We start from the raw sequence: 23,091 nt of genomic DNA on the forward strand, positions 1-23,091 counted from the left end.
AATTTGGGAATCATAGTAAATAAAGAGGTCACATCTGAGGTGACAAAGATAATACTAGGGGCATAGTCTTCAGAGAAAACATATTCTGAGAGAGAGGTAAGGAAATGTTCAGTATCTCTAAGAATGGTTTGTGTAACATCCACAATAAGTCTTAATTATTTTCAACCTGTATCGACAAGCGTTCCGTGCATTGTATGTTATTCAGAGTGCTAATGAATGAGATGTTATTCAGTGCTTTATATTTGCAAGGTTCTTAAATGAAATTTTTTATTTGCACAGTTTATAGATATTTATTAATTGCAATGGCTGATTGGTCAGGTCTCAACTGATTAATTGACTAAGTAATGTATTTCTAATAGATGGTGCTTTGATTTTTTAGAAGTCTAAAGAAGCGTCTGAGTTAGATGTGAAAGAATTTACTGTTTTTTGTGTTATTTAATACATTTTTATACTTGAGCCATGTTTGTCACCTCTATTCTTGGATACTAATAAAAAGAATCTACAGTCATATTTAGATGTGTTACCAATGCATGTAACTCTGTACGAATTGCAGAAAGAGTCAATTCTGGGTACATTGCAGGTGCGGTGAAGAGCACTTTTGGCTAATATCAAAGATTGAAACAATAATTTCATGAACTTTAATCATACCCTGACTTAGGAATGGGGTCCATTCCCATTGTAGTATTAGAAACCCAAAAGATTTGGAGAAATTAAGCACAGAGAATACCTCATGTCCCCCAAACCCCTATACTTCAACTCTGTGGGAAACTTAACCAATTTGTTTATAAATCCATATTTAATGACAGACAACTTGCCAAATAAATATAAATCATTCTTAAACCCTAACAAAATCAAACTAATCCTATTCCTTTCTCAAAACATTAAATCAAAACAACACTGACCTTAATATTATTTCCTCAAGCAACATAAAATTAACGTTGTCACCAACACGAAATTACTAGGAATTATCATTGATAACATGTTAAACTTGATCTGCACACTGACAATGCAGTCAAAAAGACACACTGCAAACTAGGCTCTCTTTACAGAGCAAAGCACCTGCTGAGTGATCATAGTAAAAAAATAGCTGCCACCACCCTTCTCCTTCCTGTTCTCCTACATATTCACAAATCTCAACTCTTCCACCAAACACACACTAGAAAGCACCCACAACAAAATTAGCAAATTCGCCTGCTGCATCCCAAACTGCTCCCATCACTGCATGGTACTCAATACCCTCAGCAAGCTAGAACTTAGTCAACACATCACGCTGTCTCAACTACTCACATCATACAAAATACTTCACCACCCACGTAAGACACACGCACTGTCAAATCTCATAGAATGGCATGTCATCATCTTCTTTCGGCTGTTCCCATTAGGGGTCGCCACAGCAGATCATCTGTTTCCATTTCTTCCTGTCCTCTGCATCTTGCTTTGTCACACCAACCACCTGCATGTCTTCTCTCACCACATCCATAAACCTTATCTTAGGCCTTTCTCTTTTCCTGTTACCTGGTAGCTTCATCCTTAGCATCTTTTTCCCAATATACTCAGCATCCCTGCTCAGCACATGTCTAAACCAACGTAATCTTGCCTCTCTGGCTTTGTCTCCAAACCTTCCAACCTGGGCTGACCCTCTAATATACTTATTCATAATCCTGTCCACCCTAGTCACACCCAGTGCAAATCTTAATATCTTTAACTCTGCCAAATCTAGCTCTAATTCATGCCTTTTTGTCAATGCCACTGTCTCCAACCCTTATAACATAGCTGGTCTCACTACCCTCTTGTAGGCCTTCCCTTTTACTCTTAATGATACTCGTCTGTCACAAATCACTCCTGACACTCTTCTCCACCTACTCCATCCTGCCTGTACTCTCTTCTTCACCTCTCTTCCACACTCAACATTACTCTGAACTATTGATCCCAAGTATTTAAACTCATCCACCTTCGCCACCTCTACTCCTTGCATCCTCACTATTCCTCTATCCTCTCTCTCATTCACACACATATATTCTGCCTTAGTCCTGCTGACCTTCCTTCCTCTTCTCTCTAGAGCATATCTCCATCTCTCCAGGGTCTCCTCCACCTGTTCCCTACTCTCACTACAGATCACAATGTCATCTGCAAACATCATAATCCATGGGGACTCATGTGCCAAATAGAAATCCAAGATACTTATAACTTAAACAAACTTTTGTTGATAAATCTAATAATTATTATGGTGACTCACTATTCTCTGTCACCATCCCTAAGGCATAGAACAAACTTCCAAACCACATCAGGCATTTAAAAAACCTACAACAATTCAAATCCAACCTAAAATATCACCTGGCAGCTAATAAACTATGCAACTGTATCACACCTACAGTCTGAAGTATGCAATCCTAACACACTCCACTATGGATACTGTATAAGTCTATTAATATAGTATTTTAATTCTTCTCACAAGATATTGAAAACATACATTTCCTTAATCTGATGCACTTTGTAAAAAAATGTTTGTTGACCATTTGCTTTGAAATATTTAGCAAATAATATTTGCTGACCGTTTTATTTTGAATTGTCAAAAATGTATTTTTATCCTTGTTTTGGAGTTTTTCTCTCTGGGCCTTTGCTGAAAATGGCCATTTCAGTTCCCAGACAGACTTTCATTGTAAACAAAAGCAAATACATAAATAAGTAAACAAATTAATTAACCATATCTACAGTAATATAATTTAACCTATTGCTATATAATAGATTCAGTGAAACCCATTACAATCGACATCTGTGCAGTAACAGAAACCTGGTTTAAGGCTCCTGAGAGCACCCCAGCACTACTAGGCTATAACTCATACCATACCTTTCGGCCACAGAACCAAGACCGAAACACAAAAGACAGGGGTGTATCCATATTCATCAAGGATACCCACACCTCCAGGTTAGTGGGGCAGCACAATGCATCAGAGACCATCCATGTGCAACTAACAACAGGCAAAACTGCAATCCAAATTGTAGCTTGCTACAGATCACCCACCATGACCCAGAACCCCCATTCTGCATTTCTGGAGACACTGGGAAATATGAAGGTCCTACCAAACACCCTAATACTGGGTGATTTCAATTACCCAAATATAAACTGGGAGAACTACTCAAGTACTAACTCCCTTGCCCAACGCTTCCTAGAATTTATAAACTCGAATGCCCTAGATCAACTAGTCAACACCCCCACCAGAGGGAACAACATATTGGACCTGGTCATCACCAACATGGGCAACTGGTGTTCCACACCAGAGGGCAACCCCTCGCTGGTTAGATCAGACCATAGACTAATCACTCTGGATATCCACATTCCGCCCCCACCCCTAATCAAGGAACCCACCATGAAAAACTTTTCAAAAGCAAACTTCATGTTACTTAAGACCGAGGCAGAAAGGTTCACAGCCCCCATGCTAAAGGACAATGCTGTCCAAGCTGCTGAAACATTTACAAAGGCACTCTATGAGCATCTACAGGAATGCATGGATCATGCTATCCCAAGTAAAACCAAGAATCACTCCTCCAAGAAAAGGAAACCAGTCTGGTGGACCCCTGCCATAAACAAGCTATACAACAGAAGGAGGAAATTAGTACAGAAAAGAGTAAACTCCCAAGAAGGAAAGACATCCCTGATCAGTATCAGCAAGAAACTAAGATCCCTAATTAAATCATCCAAGGCTAGTTTCAAAAGAAAAATTGCCAATGACTCCAAAGATAACCACAAAGCATTCTTTAGCTATGTCAAGAACCTAAGTAGAAACTCTCAGATCTGCTCTGAGTTAGTGCAGAATGGCTCAAAATACACTGAACCGACTGATATTGCCAACATTCTGGCAGACAGGTTTACTGCAAACATCACCCCCCTCTCACCCCCTAAAGGGCCGATAACCATAGCAGAAGAATGTACAGCCCCATCAATCACTGGCACACAGGTTAAAACAGCCCTATCCAAAGCCAAAAATACAACTTCAATGGGACCGGACGGTGTCCCAGGCTGTGTCTTACCAGAGCTCCAAAATGAACTAACCCTTCACCTAAACACACTGTTCAAACTTAGCCTCTCTACAGGCTACATACCCACAGAATGGCATACAGCAACAGTTATCCCGCTCCACAAAGGTGGAGCCACAATGGACCCTGGGAACTATCGCCCTATAAGCCTGTCTAGCCTGGTCTGCAAGGCTATGAAGCGCATCATCATGGAACTCATTAACAGAGACATTGGGAACCTCCAAACCTTGGACCCTACCCAGTTTGGCTTTGTTAAGGGCAGATCATGCCTCCTAAACCTTGTGGACTTCTTTGAGACAGTTACCAAAACATTAGACGAGGGAAAGGAGGTCCACACAGCCTACCTAGACCTTGCAAAGACTTTTGACACCATTCCCCATTCTAGTATTATAGACAAGCTCACCAGCTTGAACATAACCCCCTGCGTCACAAGATGGGTTTCCAGCTGGCTCATGGCTAGAACCCACATGGTGAAAGTTCCAGGATCTATGTCCGACTCTAACCCGGTTACAAGTGGAGTCCCCCAGGTCTCAGTCCTAGGACCCCTCCTGTTCGGTATATACTTTGCAGAGGTACAGGCAAGCATAGGAGGACTATGGCTGACCAAGTTCACAGACGGTTGCAAACTAGGGGCCATAATTGATTCCCTGGTTGATACAGACACCCTCCAGAAGGGTCTCACTGAGACAGATACCTCGTGTCAAAATCATGGCCTCAAACTAAATGCCAAAAAGTGCATAGTCATGCCCTTTGGAAAAAACAAAGTACCCATGAATTACCACATAGGTGGTAGTCCCCTAAATACAGAAAATGTAATAAGGTATCTGGTGACCCAAGAAGATAGTAATCTCTCCTTTGATAATCATATTGCCAAGGTGGTTAGAAAATCCTTCTATGTGGCCCACCTAATCACAAAAGGGTTTGCATCTAGAACAAAAGAGGTTATTGTGCCTCTCTACTCATCACTCATTAGAACCATCAGAGAATACAACTCCCCATTTGGGATGTACCTTACAAGACACCTGCAACAGCTGGAAAGACCACAAAAGTAACTCACCAAGAAGATTACTAGCCTCAAACAGATGCAGCCTGACTCAAGAAACTCCAGCTGTACTTGGTTGCATACTGCTTACTCAGAGGTGATCTCTGCCTGACATACAAGGCCATGTCCAACCCAGAATTGATGGACATGTCCCACCTAAAGAAAAAACAAATCCCGGAGAGCCACACGCTCTAGAGATATAAACCTCACCACAATGATAAATAGGACATGCTGGAGGGATAGATTCCTGTCCCAGAGACTCCGCATGCTTTGGAACAGGATTCCAATATATATCAGGCAGAGACCCTCACTAACACTCTTCAAGAGAAACCTTGACGGGTGGATGGGAAACAGAAAATTTACCCTGGGGATCACTGCAGTGGCTCTGCTGGACAGTGATGCAGGGAAGTAATGGCTCTGCTAGACAGGGGTACAGGGAACTAATCTAAGGGGGTGGCAAAAGCCAACACATTCTGGCTAGGCTTATAAATGCCCTTGGGCAGATAGCCTAGTACTTACCTATGAACCTAATCCTCCACACAAAGATGTGCCAATGAATTATAGCAACTCTAATACATGTTCACACCTCAGGTGTGTGGTTTTAATCAAATAAATGAATAAATTCATAAATAATAGCCATAGTAATATATTTCATATGCACATAGTACTACTCACTGCAGTCCTTCCCCCATAAAAACAGATGTGGTCAACAATAGTAGCCATTTTATTGATTGTATTTACATGTGTTGCTGATTAAAATAATGAATACATAAATAATGGCCACAGAAATATATTTCATCTTATTACTATCAAATTCATGCTAAATCCTCCACAGATGTGTCAGTCAATTAGAGGCACATTAGTTACGGTATACACCCTGGATGTCTAATTGTGGGCAAGTGAATGAAAACATAAATTAGAGGCACAATGATATATTTTGGCCTGTTACTGTGGGAGACACAGAATGCATTTTTGGTGTTTTCTTTCTTTTTTTTTTTTGATGACTTGCTTTATGTGCTTATCAAAGTTCAGATTTTCAACTATAGTTTTGTGTGGGCTACCTTTTCTATGGTAGTATTGTTAGTTGATGTAATATTAAAAGAGTGTCTGAAGAAAGATAATTGTTTGGGTGTGAATAATATTAATTTAAAAATGTCTCTGATTTTTGGGCCTTTGTCTCCCGTTACTTTTGGCTTTGTCCCTGATTCTGGTGCAGAGAAGTTGAGGCTTATTCAGGAAGGGCATGTAGACTCATCAGGACAAGGTTAAGCAAAGGTGGACAGTCAGTAGCCAGCAGTGCTGTTATCATGCTTCATTATTAGTCTGAAACAAAAAGTTTCAAACGGTGATTAAATGGACCCACATAGCTGCAATAAACTGCCATCAGAAAGCCTTGGGATGCAGGAACACTTCTCAGACATCTGCAAAAAGGAAGGTATTGCAAGGGTGAGTCAGAATGGAGTTCAGAGGTAAGAATGAGTGCCTACCCATGGATCCCAACAATCCCAAGCACTTATGGGAGACATTGGGGAGTGCATGCAGTTCAGGTTATGAAATCTGATTATTCAGATGATGATTTTTATTGGCATTTATGGGGTATACATGAAATCAGAGATAGTGCAATGTAATAAACATGAAAAGTCACTATAAGCATGGGGGGCAGTGATGTCAGGAGGAACATAGACAGCATCTGGATACATATTTAAGAAAAGCATGGCAGATAGGCAGGTGAGAAGCAGAATGGCAAAGATCATGGATCTCAGCAGGTACTGAATGAGGCATAAATGAATGGATTAGGACCTTTGCCTCTGGATGGAAACAAACATCTGACTTTCTTGGGATGCTGTATTCTGGTGTAACACAGATGGTTCTCATTTATATGTTTATCATATTAGGCCAGTCTTCAACAGGAAGAAAAAAAATCAATTTAGCCAAAGCCTAGACAGGAGAAGAGTATGCACATGTCAAAGGTGCATCAGGAAATTAAATAATGCAATCAGGTTTAAGGAAATCACAGGCATGTCAGAGATATATCGCCTTACTTGTTCTAACTAATGTATCTTTTGCAGAGGTCAAGGTAGGACCACTGGATATTCTAGATAATTGGACATTCATATATTTGTGAGTAAGCATTGAGCAGACTAGAACTGAGTCAGCATATAGCATGCATTCCATGGTTAAGCAGGAGAGAGAGAGAGCAACAGTGGAAATAGCTACAAGATGCATGGTGGGTTATTTCTGGGGACTACAAACAGTGGGAATGACATTACTGATTATCTAGTCCTGGCTGATAAAGGAAAATTAATGGGATTTTGATGCAAATATTACAGGGATGAACTAACGTGAGATGAATCTGGTCAAATATCATACAAAGAAAAGAAGTAGAAAGAGAACAGGAGAACAGCTAGACATAAGTTAGTAGTATACATGGTTATGATCATTATGAACATTTCTGTCAAAAAGATATTAAGAACATTGGGCAGAGTAGCAAATCATCACCCAAACTTTTGTGTAAAGGAAGCTGATCTGTACAGGAAGAATGAGGGCAGTTATCAGAACAAAGCACATCAACATCTGTACAAAAAGAAATTACTGAAATCTTATCAGACCTGCTTGGGGAAGGGTGAAGGGGCAGTACTGGAAGATTCAACTTTTATTGCGGTGGACCTGGTGATGAGATATCACAGACCTGGACAGCTTGCCCATACTTCTAGGGTTCCTATTAGATGTTCGACAGCTAAGGTTGTCGAGTGCCTAATTATCGACACATAAGTGTCAAAACTTTAAAATTGTGAACAGCCACATACGCAAATTCTTTCCTCGGGAAAGAATTCACTTGGCCATTATTGGGGATTTGCCCTTTCCCTAATGTAGAGCAATCTCAGAATTGATATATTTAGTTAGGGGGTGTAGGGGGTACAGCTCCCCACCATGTTTGGGTTCAAAAGTTTATTTTATTTCGTGATGGCCTAGCGAATTATTTCCCAAGAAAAGAATGGCCGTTCGCGATTTTAAGGTTTCAACAGTTAGGTGTCGATGTTTACACATTAGACAACCTAACCTTTCCATGAGCTAATGTAGACGCTACTTCTAGCAGACTACAGCCACCCTATTATGGCTTGGGGCCTTGAACATAGAACGGACCCTTGCACACTTTGATAGACAACAGGCAGGTTGGGACCAAGGCCTGAGATCTGCTAGTGATTACTTGACATCACATACTCTTCATCTTTGTGTAAGATTTTTATGTTTTTATTGAGGATGCTTATTAATGCTCATGAGATGTGCAAGCCTGACTGTATGCTTTCAAGTACTGCCCTCTGCGGACATCTTGTAATTATTGGTTACTGTGTTGTTTATCACTTGGCTTGCACAGAGTTAGCTAACTGCATTGAATTGTTGATCATACTTAACTGACAGATAATTGGCTTTTAATACAACTGACTTAATGAATGCATGACTGCATCCATGGCATGCCACCTTATCTGCATTTATTTAGTAAGTATAAGTATGTTTGTTTCCATCCAAAGGCAAATACCGTCAAAAGAATAAAGCATGCTTGAAGATTGAAAACACCTCTTTCTGGTGCAAATAGTACATACAGGTGCAAACAGGAGAACTAACCAGGAAACAGGAGGAAACTTCATTGCAACTTTAGTTTGTTCTCCTGTATGTAATTGTGAAGTTTGCTTGTTTTCAGTTTGCCAAAACTGTTACAGTAGTTTGTACCTCTCCACAAAGGTAGGCATATGCAGTGTACTAATCTGAGTACACTTTTTTCTGAGTATCTCTTGGAACCTTTATGTACTTGATGCTTAAAGTTGTCTAATTTGTGTCTTCTGTAAACAGCTATACAAAATATGTTTACATGATAGGAATATAATTCTTAAATTAGCCTTTTTATAGCTAAAGGTGGCAACAGTCAAAAACTTTGAGGTCCTTTTCATACACAACTGGAACAGGGAGGCTCAGCAAGATTATGTTTGACTTGTGTTAGGCAGCTTCCAGAGAGAAATTACCATAAAATCATAGCCTGCTAAAGGCACCAGTGAATCCTGCAGCTACTGGGGGCCCCAACCACAGCAAGTTATCATGTTCTGATATTTTGTTACGTTTGTCTAGCCAACATAGTACAGCAGTCATGCACACTGAATGAATGACTAGGATGAAAAATCCTAAGGATTGCCACAATTTCCTCTTCTTGAAATTTTATTTATTTATAGTCTGACTGGGAAAGCAAAAGCAAACCCATTTTCAGCAGAGGCCCATGGAGAAAAGCCCTATATATGTATACAAAAAAGACAAAGTATGCATTCCCTGTGTTCAAAAAAACTATTTAAATTCTTTGAAATTTTGCTAACTATTTTGAGTTGACTCCCTCCTAATGTGTGTATGTAAAGGGTAGTTCTGACAATGTCCCAATTCTTCTCAAGAATGCATCTAATGTCATAAAATGCATTATTAAATTCCAATACCATAACTATTCCAAAGGTGGAGGTGTCGTCATCACCATGTTTACTTAGGCCTGTACCCAAAATAAGTTTAAATTTCAGTTCCCTACTTGCCACAACTTCACTTACCACCTTCTCAACCATATGCCTTAGGTAACCCCTGTCTTAAAACATATTTTTTTAATTTGTTGATTTCCTCCAAAAATGTGTTGAAGTCTGACAACATTCTAGCTAACTTGATGGCTTGCCCCTAACCAAACTGGCCTTCTGGTGATATGGATGTGAACTTGAGTAATTTAAATAGGTGTTGCTGTATGCAGGTTTTCTGTAATTACTGGACTTGAATCATTGATCTGCCTTGAAAATTATGGTGTCTAAGTAATGCATTTGAGAATTGTTAAATAAATAAGTAAATCTTAGTAATCATGTTGTAGTATTGAGATACTCAATAAAACTACTAATGCATTCTTCTGGACCTGACCATAAAATAAAAATATCATCAATGTAGCATAGGTATATTTTACAAAATTTGAAGAATTCACATTGAAATACATGCAAAAAATTGCCATGTGTATAAAACAACATTGGCGAACATAGGAGCACATGCTGAACTCATCACTATACCAGAAACTTATTTAAAGAGTTCACTATATAAAATAGTTTTCTAACACTATCAGCATGCAGTCCTTGACTAATCTGATATTGTCAGTGTTTAAAAATTGAATTTTAATAGCTCTTCCTGCAATAACTCCATACCTTCCTGTAAATCAGAGTGTATGTGCTGTATCTTTAAGATGCATATCGTGGACTGAATGTGCACATATAAATAGCAGGCACATGCTATACCAAGTGCTATTTTGAGAGTGCAGCCAGAGAGTGAGCATGTATGATTGCAATAGCTAGTTTGTATATAAGTTACTTAACTTAAAGTCAGTAAACTTCTATCATGATGTGATTGTATATAATAAAGCTGCTTGAACAGAACCCATGAAGACTCTTCTATTGTATCCTGAGTAGGAGAGTGGCATGGTTTCAGAACTGAGATTTCAGAGATTGATATTCAGTGTCATGAGGTGCAGAGATGATGGTAAAGGTAAACTAAGAGAAAGGAGCATGAAAATGAGCCTGAAAAGAACCAAAGGTAATGAAAACTTGCGCAAACAGCTTGTTTTATAAAAAAGATAAAATGGGGCATTACAAGGACACAAACTACGTTATTAAATAAGCAGGAGGCACAAAAGGTTTATTAGCTAAAGGAAATGTTTAAGATTAAGATATTAATGAAACGATTATCAGAAAAATCAAAACGAGTATGTTTAAAGCAAAACTAGTGTGTTTGAGGCAAAATTGGCATGTTTAGAGTAAAATGAGCACAAAAAAAGTACAATGGGCATGAAAAGAGATTAAATAAGCAAAATGAATATAATAAGGGCAAAAAGGGCACATTAAGTGTAAATAAAGCAAAGTGACTGCATGTTTTTTGGCAAAGTGCTGTGTTTTGGCATAACTATAACTTTGTATTGTATCAAGGGCATAACTAGAGTTATTCAAATTATCTCAAAGTGTGTAAAAGTGCTTACAGTGTGCGCTTACTACTGTGCATGCATTCTGAAGAGTTTATATGTGTGGAAAGTGCAACTATTTTGTGAAGTACAGTCAAAGTATACTCATTTTGAAAAGTTTCTTCTGTTGGGTGTGTCTATTCACAAAGTGCTGCCATTACAGTGTGTTTCTTACATTGTAAAGAATTATCTACCACCATGTTGTAGAAATTTCAGTATTGTGCTGTGTACTGTTTATTTGCAAAGTGCAATTACTTCGAAATGTTTCTGACACTGAGCTTCTTCTGCCCAGTTCATTCGCATCATGCAGGTATTTGAAATGTTTCTTATACTGATAAGAGGTGAATTCTTGCAGTACAGTAATTGTATGTGTGTATGTGTTCATGCATATTTGCAAAACCCTTCACTGGTATGTGTTAATATGATAGATGGATTTTGAAAGCCCTTAATACTTGTATTTGATCAGAATATTGCAGAGAACTGGAGAATATTTGAGCAAGAGTATGATATTTTAATACAAACAGCTTATTCAGACAAAGAAGCATGCACCAGGGCATCCATTTTGCTAAACCTAGCTCGGTCAGATGCCATTGAAAGAGAGCGTTCATTTGTGTATGCACCATCAGTATATTAGGGAGAAGGTGAAAATTGTCATATTGTTGCGCAGGCTGAATCAAGGGAAGAGCCCGAGTGTTTGAAGCTCAAATTCAGGGAATTGTGTAACCCCCAGCCAAATATTAAGTTAGAGAGGCATTTGTTTTACACAAGAGATCAGAAACCAGGGGAAACATTTGCAGCTTGTATTACTGACCTGAGAAACAAAGCCAAGATGTGTCAGTTTGGTAACTTAAAAGGTGAGTTAATAAAAGACAGGTTCATGTAGGGTATTAATAATGCTGCTGTGAGAAAGATTTTGCTTCGGGACAGTGATTTAACATTGAGTAAACTCATAGAGATTTGTCAAATCCATGAAGGTACACAAAAAACACACAAGTATGCTTGCAAGTGACAAGGGCATGGTTTCAGCAGGCTCCAGTGCAAATGTAGATAGCATGCAACACATGGCAAACAGAAGCAGGCCCAAACACATGGCAGTCACAACCCCTGCTGGTTCACCATGGAAACCACATAGTTTTCCAGCAAGTTCTAAGATTAGTTCAGTTAAAGGAGCATGCTCATTGCAGTACAAGCGTGAGTTAGTAAAACCCAAGTCCAGCTTTATTGTTAACTGTTGCAATTGTGGTGTCAATCATGAGTCTAAAAAGAGAGAAATGCTTAGCATTTGCTCAGCAATGTCACAAGTGTAAAAAATGGAACCATTTTCAAACGTTTTGCAAATCAAGTAAATACCACACAGTTGTAAAGAAGGGCCACTCAAAAAAGAAAACTGATGAAGTAGGGTTGCAGCAATGTACTTTTTATGTAGATGGTGTATCTGTAATTGGTGAAAGAGTCAATGCAGTGAATTTATTGGCAAAGAGTGAAGTGTTTTGTCTGCCCAGATCAATGGTAAGTCCACAGAGCTTAAGGTAGACACTGGTTCAAAGTGTAATGTTATACCAGCAGACACATTTGCTAAAGTGAGAACTAATGAGCAACTCTATGTGGCCGGTAATGCGAGACTTATTGCTTATGGAGGTGAAGAAATTCAAACTGAGAACTCAGTAATGCTTTCATGTTACTTGGCTAAGAACTGTTACAGCTTATTATTCTATGTAGTTCGAACACCGGTGCAGTCATTATTCGGTCTGAAAGACAGTTTGAGAATGAATTTGCTTTCTTTTACCAAAGAAGTTCATCATGTAAGTGCATATCCTAGTTTCAACTTTTCTGAAGCCATTTTCTCAGAGTATGCTGATGTTTTCGATGAACTTCCAGTTGTGTGTTCCATGAAGTTAGACCCAGAAGTCACTCCAGTAGTCAGACCACCAAGAAAAGTTCCAGTAGCTATGCAGGATAAACTCAAAGCTCAGTTGGATAAAATGGTACAGCAAGGTGTAATTTGTCCGTTACAGAACCAACTGAATGGGTGTCGTCCATGGTAGCAGCTCACAAAATAGGCACAGATGCAATCAGAATATGTATTGGCCCAAGAGATTTGAAGAAAGCATTGAAAAGACTGCATCCTCCAATGTGCATAGTCGAAGAGGTCGCAGGTCTGATAACAATTGACACTGTTTTTTCTGTCTTGGATGCAAAAAGTTCATTTTGGCAAGTGATCCTTGATCGCAAATCCTCATTGCTAACTACTTTCAGTACCCCATTTGGCAGATACAGATTCCTAAGGATGCCATTTGGAATAAATTCTGCAAGTGAAGTTTTCAAGCGTGCAGTGGAGCAACTTTTTTCAGGTTACCCTTGTGCCATAATAGTGGATGATTTATTGGTTGGAGGCAATGGTGAAGCAGAGCATGGCAGAAACCTAAAGAGAGTTCTAGACAGAGTATGTGAAGTAAACTTAAAGCTCAACCCACTGAAGTGTAAATTCAGACTACCAGACATTATATATGTAGGTCATTTATTTACCAGTACTGGCTTGAGACCATACCTGACCAAGCAAGCAGCTATTCTTGAGATGTCAGCACCAGATAACATTCAATCTCTACAGCATTTCCTAGGCATGATCAACTATTTGGGCAAGTTTATACCAGACTTCAGTGAGTTGACAGCACCTTTAAGAAAGGTGACATGCAAAAATGTTACATGGTCTTGGTTAGAACAACACCAGAAGGCATTTGAAGACCTTAAGCAGAAAATTCCCTCCCCACCTATATTAAGATACTATGATGTAAATAAACCAGTCACTCTTTCCTATGATGCTTCAGAATTTGGTATTCGCACAGTTATTCTTCAAGAGAGCAGACCAGTAGCCTATGCATCTAGAACACTTACCCAAACTGAAATACAATATGCTCAAATTGAGAAAGGACTTTTGGCAATAGTATTTGCATGTTCAAAGTGTCATGATTATATCTATAGTCGAGCTATTCAAATTGAAACTGATCACCAACCTCTAGTTACTATTCTAAAGAAGCCTATGCATTCAGCTCCAGCAAGATTATAAAGAATGATGCTCAAATTGCAAAAGTACAACTTCAAAAATGGTCTATACAAAAGGCAAACTACTTTATCTGGCTGATACCATATCCTGATCACCCAGAAATACAATGAAGTAGATTGCCGCAGAGAATTTTGACTTTGACGTGATGGCAGTGCATAATTTCTCTACCCCTAGACTTGATGAACTGAGAGATCACACTAAGAATGATCCAATTTTGCAAAAGCTCAACCACTGCATTAATGTTAGATGGCCATCAAAGCAATCTAGTGTAACACCTGAAGTGCAAACCTATTTTCCCTACAGAGATGAGATGCTGATGGAAGATGGCATTATTTTCACAGGTCCTAAAATTGTTGTTCCTGCTTCCTTACAACATGAATATATCTAGATTTTGCATCATGGTCACCCAGGTTCTGCATCTACTAAGAGGAGGGCAAGATAACTAGTATTTTGGCCTTCATTACCGAAAGACATTTATGAAGTACTTTCTTCTTGTTCAGTATGCAATAGTACTAAACCACATTTCCAAAGAGAACCACTTCAGCTAAGTCAAGTTCCTGAACTACCTTGGTCAACAGTAGCCACTGGTATCTTCGAGTGGGACAATCTACATTACTTAGCATTGGTAGACTCTTATTCAAACTGGTTTGAGATTGATCTACTACCTAATCTAACATCCACTACTGTTATTAGTAAGTTGAAACATCATTTCTCAGTCCATGGTAGTCCACACAAAGTTATTTCTGACAATGGTACTCAATTAACTAGTCAGTTATTTCAGAAATTTGCAAGATAATGGGACTCTATACATGTTACTAGCAGCCCTGAATATCCACAGTCAAATGGACTAGCTGAATGTGCAGTGCAGAGTGCAAAGTAATTGCTTGAAAGGTCAAAGTATGACAATGCTGATGTTTTTTTTAATTTACTTAATATCAGAAACATACCCTGTGATTGTATACTTGGGTCGCCTGCTCAAAGACTTCTATCCAGGCAAACCAGAACAATGCTACTTATTAATTCCAGTTTATTGAAGCCTAAAGCAAAGAACACCAGAACCATCAAAGCCCAATTATTCAAGAAGCCTTCTATCCAGAAGTCCAGTTATAATAAATTGAGCAGATTTCTTCATCCGTTAAAAGAAGGAGAGACAGTGAAAATAACAACGGCAAAAGGTTTGACTGTATTGGTCAAGTTACAGGTATATGTACCAAGCTGAGATCCTACTTTGTAGAATCTGAGGGTGTGGAGTACAGGAGAAGACATCTTCTTCCTGTACCAGAATCATTATGGCAGCATTGTTCCTGTGATACAGACTCTAGATCTCAGAGCAAGTCAGTCATTGTTCCCATCCCAGAATGTGTCTTAACCTCTACTTCCATTCCTGAGGATGTTCCACATATTCCTAAGTTTTGACATTCCATAGAGACAGTTCCAGTTGCTAAATCTAATTCTCAGTTTTATGTCACACAATTTGGTCGTATCTCCAGGCACAGTGTGAAATACACAACGACATGGACATAACTGTATATGTGTACCTAGTTCTGTATAATTACATGACAAAGAACTACCTGTGATATCTGCATGCCAAATGTGATTCATAACATTGCATGATCTATTTCGCAAAGAGGGAGGATGTAGATCAGAGTGTATGTGCTGTATCTTTAAGAAGCATATCGAGGAGTGAATGTGCACATATAAATAGCAGGCACGTGCTATACCCGGTGCCATTTTGAGAGTGAGCATGTATGATTGCAATAGCTAGTTTATATATAAATTACTTATGTTAAAGTCAGTAAACTTCTATCATGATGTGTTTGCATATAATAAAGCTGCTTGAACAGTACCCACAAAGACTCTTCTATTGTATCCTGAGTAGGAGAGCGACACTTCCTCAATAGATATACTAGAAAAAAAGATCAACAATGTCAACTGTAAGAAACCCAATGTTACTTTCCCACAAAGTACTTTTAGCTTCCTCAAAATGTCCCAGGAGTCTTTTAAAAGGTGGCTATCCATAGAAAATAATGGTTTTAACAGCCTATTAATAAGTATTCCTACGGCATGGGTTTTAGACCTCTATGTTTATTCAATAGGACTAAAGGGGGGATTTAATATACTTTTGTGAACCCTGGGTATACTGAAAATTGTAGGAATGATGGTATTATCTTTCTTTAAAAAAATATATGTTTCAAAGTCTATTCTTCCATTAATGGTGAAGTCATCTAACTGGTAATCTATTCTTTTGAAGGCTATATTTGAATAATTGTAAGAATCAAAAAGTACTATACCACAGCATTTGTCGGGTTGCATAAGTCTTCCGTTTTTATCACTTACCAAATTATTCATAATTTTTCCTTTTGTTAGGTGTCAAATTCCTATAAGTCAATTTCTTTGTCCTCCCAATCTTGTATAGGTTGTCCAAGCAAGCTTGCTTGGAAACCTGAATGGTAGGGGATTAAAGACACTCTGTTTCTACAAATTCCTGTTGTGTTGGTATTCTCATGGTCAATATTCTTGTCCCTAAGTAAAACTGTTAAATTTAACTTTTTTTTGTAAATAGTTTTAGTTTGATGGAGGTATCTGACAGACTAAAATGCCTGTTAGGTACACATTTGAATCCTTTCTGGAAAGGATAAAAATGGTTAGGGGTAACATCAATATTAGCATAGTGAAAAAATTTATAGCCCTTATGGCTTAAAATCAAACCCCCATGGGAACTCAAAATCATCTCCTCCTGTCTCCCCTCCCTCTTTTCTTCCCACCTCTTTTGTTGTATCTCTGAGGTGGTGGGTGTCATGTCCCTGGGAGATCTCCTCTATTATCAAATCCTATATCAACAGAGGGGCTCATACCATGAGAATGTAATGCCGAGTCAGCTAACCTCTCTGACCTATGTAATGATGGAAAATCATCCTCTGTAACATGTATCATGCCCTCATTGTAGTCCCTCCCAGTGTCCTGTTCCAACACATTAACTTCCCCTCAATGTTCATCTAGTAGTACCTCATTAAATACTTCATTACTCTGTAAATTAGTGTTGTTGGAGTGTTAACGGACTAAATATGCCTTTTTGTTCTTATATTGTTCAATATACCTTTCACTTTTCCTACTTTTTCTCTTAATTCATTCTGCACACTTTCTTTCAGTTTTAGAAAAAAACATTCTCACAAAAAATTTTTATTGAAAAAAATAGTAAATCCTTAGTAATGCAATTATTTAAATGTGTAATTTAATTTCTAGCATTTTTTAAGAAAACTCAAATTCCTTTTACTTAATAATTGCAAAATTTCAATGCCACAATGGTCAAATATAGAAACAAAATCTTTAAAAAACACAGTCTTTAATAATTCCATTTGGAAATCTGTTGATACATAACCCTTGAGGTACAATCTTTTTGTAAATGCATTCTTGTAAATATGAAACCCCTGCCTGTAAACATTTAAGTTTGTAAAGTTTGGATTCCAAGAGGAAAATGGATTTCTATAAAGACAAAAAGTTATTGGCTCCAGTAGAACCTAAGTCATTCTGAGTGAAGTGAGCTGTCAAACAGTTAGTGAAACTACCAGAAAAAGACTGATTCAGCCAGTTGTTCAGACAGTCACTGTCAAAACCAATCACATTCTGGTTACCAGAATCTAAGTCACAGGCTGTATTAAATATACAATTTGCACTTGCTTGTGCCTGGACCAAACCCAGTCCATATTTGTTGTGGATGGAATGTTCTGAATTGCCAAAATATTGTCTATCACTGTCCTGCTGTACTCGCCATTCAAATCCCCTATGTTTGTGCTTAATTAGGTGCTTGTAGGGAGGCTCCTGGTCTTCTCACTTCCTGTGAATGTGAATTCAGAAGAATTTCTGTTGCTGTGCAATTCCTTCAGAAATCATGAATATCCGAAATAGATTGAGGATCCATTGCAAATCCCAGAGTGGATTTGATTCCAGCCACTTCAGCTAAAGATGAAGAAACTTGTGATAATAATTAACACCAGCTGTGTAAGGCTGCCAGGAGATAAAATATTGTCTCCACCATTTGTCACAGCATTATGGTCATGACATTCCCTTCCTCATTTGTGTCTTCAAGAAAAGTTGAATGAGACTCCATTCCAGTCCTGTTAATACCAGCCACCAACAACACTGCAGTAAAACTTAATACTAAGGCAGTATGAGTGCATCAATGAAGGAAGCTGGTGCTTATCAGTAAATGAACACGAAGAAAACATGTGAATCAGAATTTATTAGAATAGAGTGCTTTCGTCTCTGCCTGACTCTTCATCACAATAAAATCATCAAGTACTCACAGTCATATCTATACTAAAAAACTTGACCTGTTAATCAATTTCCTGTTAATTAAAGTTAATTGAATTGATTGTTTCTGTTAAACACACACTGGAACTTCCAGTATTAAGAACTAAATTTAAACAATTATTTAAATGAACTACAATACATATAGTAAATAAATAACAAAAATTCTCCACTACATATAAAAACATCATGATACAATTAAAGCAAACCATGCTTTGTAAATACTAAAAGTAGTTAAAAATTTCCTGAAAAAAACAGTCAAATAATAAATAAGTCAATGCTTCACAACTTTTCAGTCCTCAATTCCAAAACAAGTTTGACTGAAATAATTTCGTTCAACCTGGGTGGTGTACTGGCATTAAGTTTAAGTGGCCAAAAAAGTTCCTTGAATTCAAGTTGGTTCTACTTGTCACCACCCCTAGGGTTAATGGTAATCTTGTCAAGAATGCCAAAAGTGAAACTTTTGAAGTTAGAACATAGACAACAGTGTTTGTAAACAGCACTAACCTTGCTTTTAGTTTTAGTGTCATAGTTGTGCTCATAAATTATTTTTCTTAATGTCCTCTCCGTCTTTCCTATGTAAAATGATGGACATGTTTTACATTTGGCGAAGTAGACTATCCCTGTAGTTGAGAAGCTTCCTTTAATAAATCTAAAATTGTCATTTATAAATAGTTCAGCCTGAACAATATATTTGCATTGTTTACGGTTTCCACATTTCCCTGCTCTTCCATAGATAATACTTTGTACATTCTCCCATGTTCAAAAAACTCTTTAAATTCTTTGAAACTCTGCAAATAAGTCACTTTAGCTTGTGTAGTAGCAGTTTACTGTCTAGGAGCAACATGTTGGAATACACTAATGTGATCTTTATTTTTTTCTTTTCAGACAGTCACACATCAGGCATGTACACAGGTGGCTGCCTTTTGGAGACATGCGTGAGAAGGCATGCTCACGTCATTTGAGCCTTTGCTTTATCCCACTCTTAAAATGAGATGGATGAACAGAGAGTGATTTTTCTTTCTTTTTTTTTTGGGGGGGGGGGTAGCGACACAGGCAAGTAGTATTCCCAGATAAGATGTATTTATCCTTTCAAACAATGTCTTGTTAGTTTGTGAGCTACTATTTTGTCAGCTTTGAACATTAGGCCTTGTGCATTAAGGTTCTTTCCATGAAAAAATGAAATAAAACTGCATTTCTTTTCTAACTCATGCTTTTTGTTCAAGTCGCAACTAGATCAAAAGGCTGGCAAAATGCTCTTAAAATGTACCTCAAAGCTTCTATAACTGTATGGGTTCTCATTTCCTACACAGTTATTGCTGTGCTGTCTTGGTCTGTTAAGGCATGCTGAAAGTATACAAGGAAAAGTATACAAAAAAAGTAAAGTTAAACATAGTCATAATCAAAAAAATGTTTTAAAATGTTCTACAATGCACTTCAGAGCATCTAGAAAGCTGTGGCATCAGGAAAAAGCCGAAGCGTATATCAAAATGTTAAAAAAAAAAGATCTAGCAAAGCTAGACTTTCCACAGTAATTCCTTAAATCTTTTGTATCAGAGATGACATGGGATATATGCAAATTACCCTTTGAGGACAGCAAGTGTTTCATCTAAATGGTAATTCTGAACATCCATGACTTTTGCTTTTAAGTTTATTTATAGATAAACTCAGACCACAATAAGCCAAACCCTACTAACTACAGCCATACATGTTTGTACCTTATAACATCATCAGCACAACATAAGTAAAAGGGTTTGCTAATAGGTGGAAACACAGGGTTGTTGTACGCAACTGATATCCATAAACCTTAGGGTGACTGCAAAATATCCCAACTAACAAACTAAAACAATGAGTTAAAAGGTCCCACAGAAAAAAGCAATCAGTTAAAAAACAGAAAGAAAAATCTAGCAAAGCTAGACACTTGATGTCCTTAAAGGCTAATTTGCAATATATCCCATGTTGCCTCTAATACAAGAGGTTTAAGGAATCACACAGTAGAAAGTCTGTCTTCTAGATTTTTCTTTTTGTTTTTTTAACCAATTGTTTTTTTGTGTGCCCTTTTTTCTCATTGTTTTAAAATGTTAAAAAAGGGAGAAAAGGAATGTATATTATCTAGGAAGTTAGGGATGGGGGAGCACGATTAGGTGTGGGGGGGGCACAGGTGCAGTAGGCAATGGGGAGTCATGGGGGCCTTCACCTATGGCTCCATTTCCCTTCAGCTCTAGCCTTCTATATAGGGTTGTTTTAATGTAACGTCATTGCAACTAAATAATGGTAACTGTGAATGTTCCTCCATAAGATGGGCTAACGCAGTTGATTCACAAGGCTGTCATAATGTAAGAGCATTGTAGCTACAATTCAGTTTGTTCATACTACTTCTAAAACTTTGCAGCATGAGCTATAAAAGGTTGCTTGGGAGAGGTGGTTGTGACAGGGTGATGTTCAGACTGAAATTGTCCTGGGGCGCATACCTCTCAACTGTCCAGATTTTCACAGAATGTCCAGATTTTTGCCTCATATTTTGGTCTATTTCTCATATAATTTGTGGATTTCTGGCAAATCACTGAAGATTAAGTCACTAAATAATGACACACATTTGAATTTCAGATTTTATATCCTCCAAAAAATGCATGCCAACACAAAAAAGTTTATGAGCCATATTCAAAATCTGTCGCTATTTTGGGGCATTTGTCTCCCCGTAATTTTAGGCTTTGTCCAGATTTCTTGTACCAAGAGATTGAGAGGCATGCCTGGGCCACCAACTTGATATTTCCTGGGGTCCCACCAGCCCTGCATAAAAATAAAATGTGTACATATATGTATATGTGTGTGTGTGTGTGTGTGTATGTATATATGTATATATATATATATATATATATATATATATATATATATATATATATATATATATATATGATACACACATACACACACATACCGGATTCTGCATCCTGGGAAAGTTAACAATACCCCTTAAATGGGACTTAACGTGCTGTTCTGAAGCTGGGTAATAATGCATGATGGCCGGCCAGATGTTCAAGGTAAATGGTGAAGTGGCGGAAAAAAGATCGGAGGTTGAGAAGTCTTTCTAGGTGTATAACAGTCCCCGATGATTTGTTTTTTAGGTCTTAGTGTTTCAGACAGGTGAGAGCAGTCTCTGAAATTTCTACTAGAACATTATTAGCTCTGTCCCTCTTAATCCCTCCTAAAGCTAGTGACTTTTGGAGGAAAGATGGTAAATTACACTTAATGAATAATGACAATAATTAAGAGTTATATACTTCTTTTACTTCAGAAAATGTTTATTAATTCATAAGCTCTGATTCTGTCAATGTCTCAAGTTAATAGCACTAAGATTTTAAATGTGTCCCTGATTTTTTTCTGGATTTGTCCCTGATTCTGTTGAAATTTTCTTAGATCAAGAAATCTAGACAAAGCCATAAATAATGGAGATACAAAGCCCCAAAAATAGGGACACTGTTTAAATATTGCTCTTGCAAAGTTAGAAAGTTGTTAGAATAACGGGTTTTGCATTAGCATGAATTTTCTGAAGGGTATGAAACCTGCATTTTAAATGACTGCCATTGTTATCTGACTTCAGTCAATAATGATTTGTCTGAAAACCACAATTTTAGGAGAAACAAGCCAAAATATTTGGCAAAAATCTAGACATTCTGCAAAAATATGTACAGTTGAGAGGTATTTATTTTTCTTAGCCAAAAGCCACGGGGAGGGGGTAGGGACAAACATTCCTCTCAACTGTCCCTGATTTTGACACAAAGTTTAGCTCTTCCCTTCTTAATCTCTCCTAAAATTGTTGATTTTTTTGGAAATATGGTGTTTAGTTATACTTAAATACACATTCTTAACAACATCTGAAGTTTTCAGTACTTATATTTTAAAGAGTGTGGGCTATTTATGGATTTCTCCCTATTTAGTTGAGAGGTGTGCAAACAAACTACCAATTGTATATTTGAACCTGCCACAAACACACAGCACAGAGTAAACACAAACGCCAAATTATTTCGTCCCGATTACCATTTTGAAAGAGGCAAGACCACTGCTTTTTCTGGAGCAGGAAGTTAGTTGGTCGTGGACCAATAGAGTTTACGGAACTCTTTCAACGGACTGGCACTGTCATACGGAACGTGTTGTTGTCACCACGTTTAGTGCTCATATTTATTATTAATAAGTAATTCCAAGATTTATTGTAATATGTAGCTGCAGGTGGGATGTATAGGACATAGATACGTATAGTGACAAAGGTTAGTAGCATCTGATATTATTGCATTACTTACTAAAACAGTTAAATTCCGCTTATATGTGTATCGCTGTATTTCTTGGAGTTAGTTCTTGAGTAATGAGAAGGAGGGGGAGGCAACGAGAGAACACAGCTGTTGGATATGTCTAATAGAAGTTTTACATATGTAGACGTTGCTTTTTATTGAAAGTATTTAAGCGACATTTGGAGGAATCTGGAAATGTAAGTTTGTGGAAAAAAGTTACTGTGCCAAGTAAAGCTGTCTTGCGTAAAATACAAGAGTACAGCTTGTTGCGCTTTTTTTCCCCCAGAAAACGTGTGCCATTGAAAGGTAAATACTAATAATACACACTTCCGTTTTAAAGGTAAGA

Source organism: Protopterus annectens, chromosome 7.part0, assembly GCF_019279795.1.
Source record: "Protopterus annectens isolate FY-2018-M chromosome 7.part0, PAN1.0, whole genome shotgun sequence".
Classification (NCBI taxonomy): Eukaryota; Metazoa; Chordata; order Ceratodontiformes; family Protopteridae; genus Protopterus; species Protopterus annectens.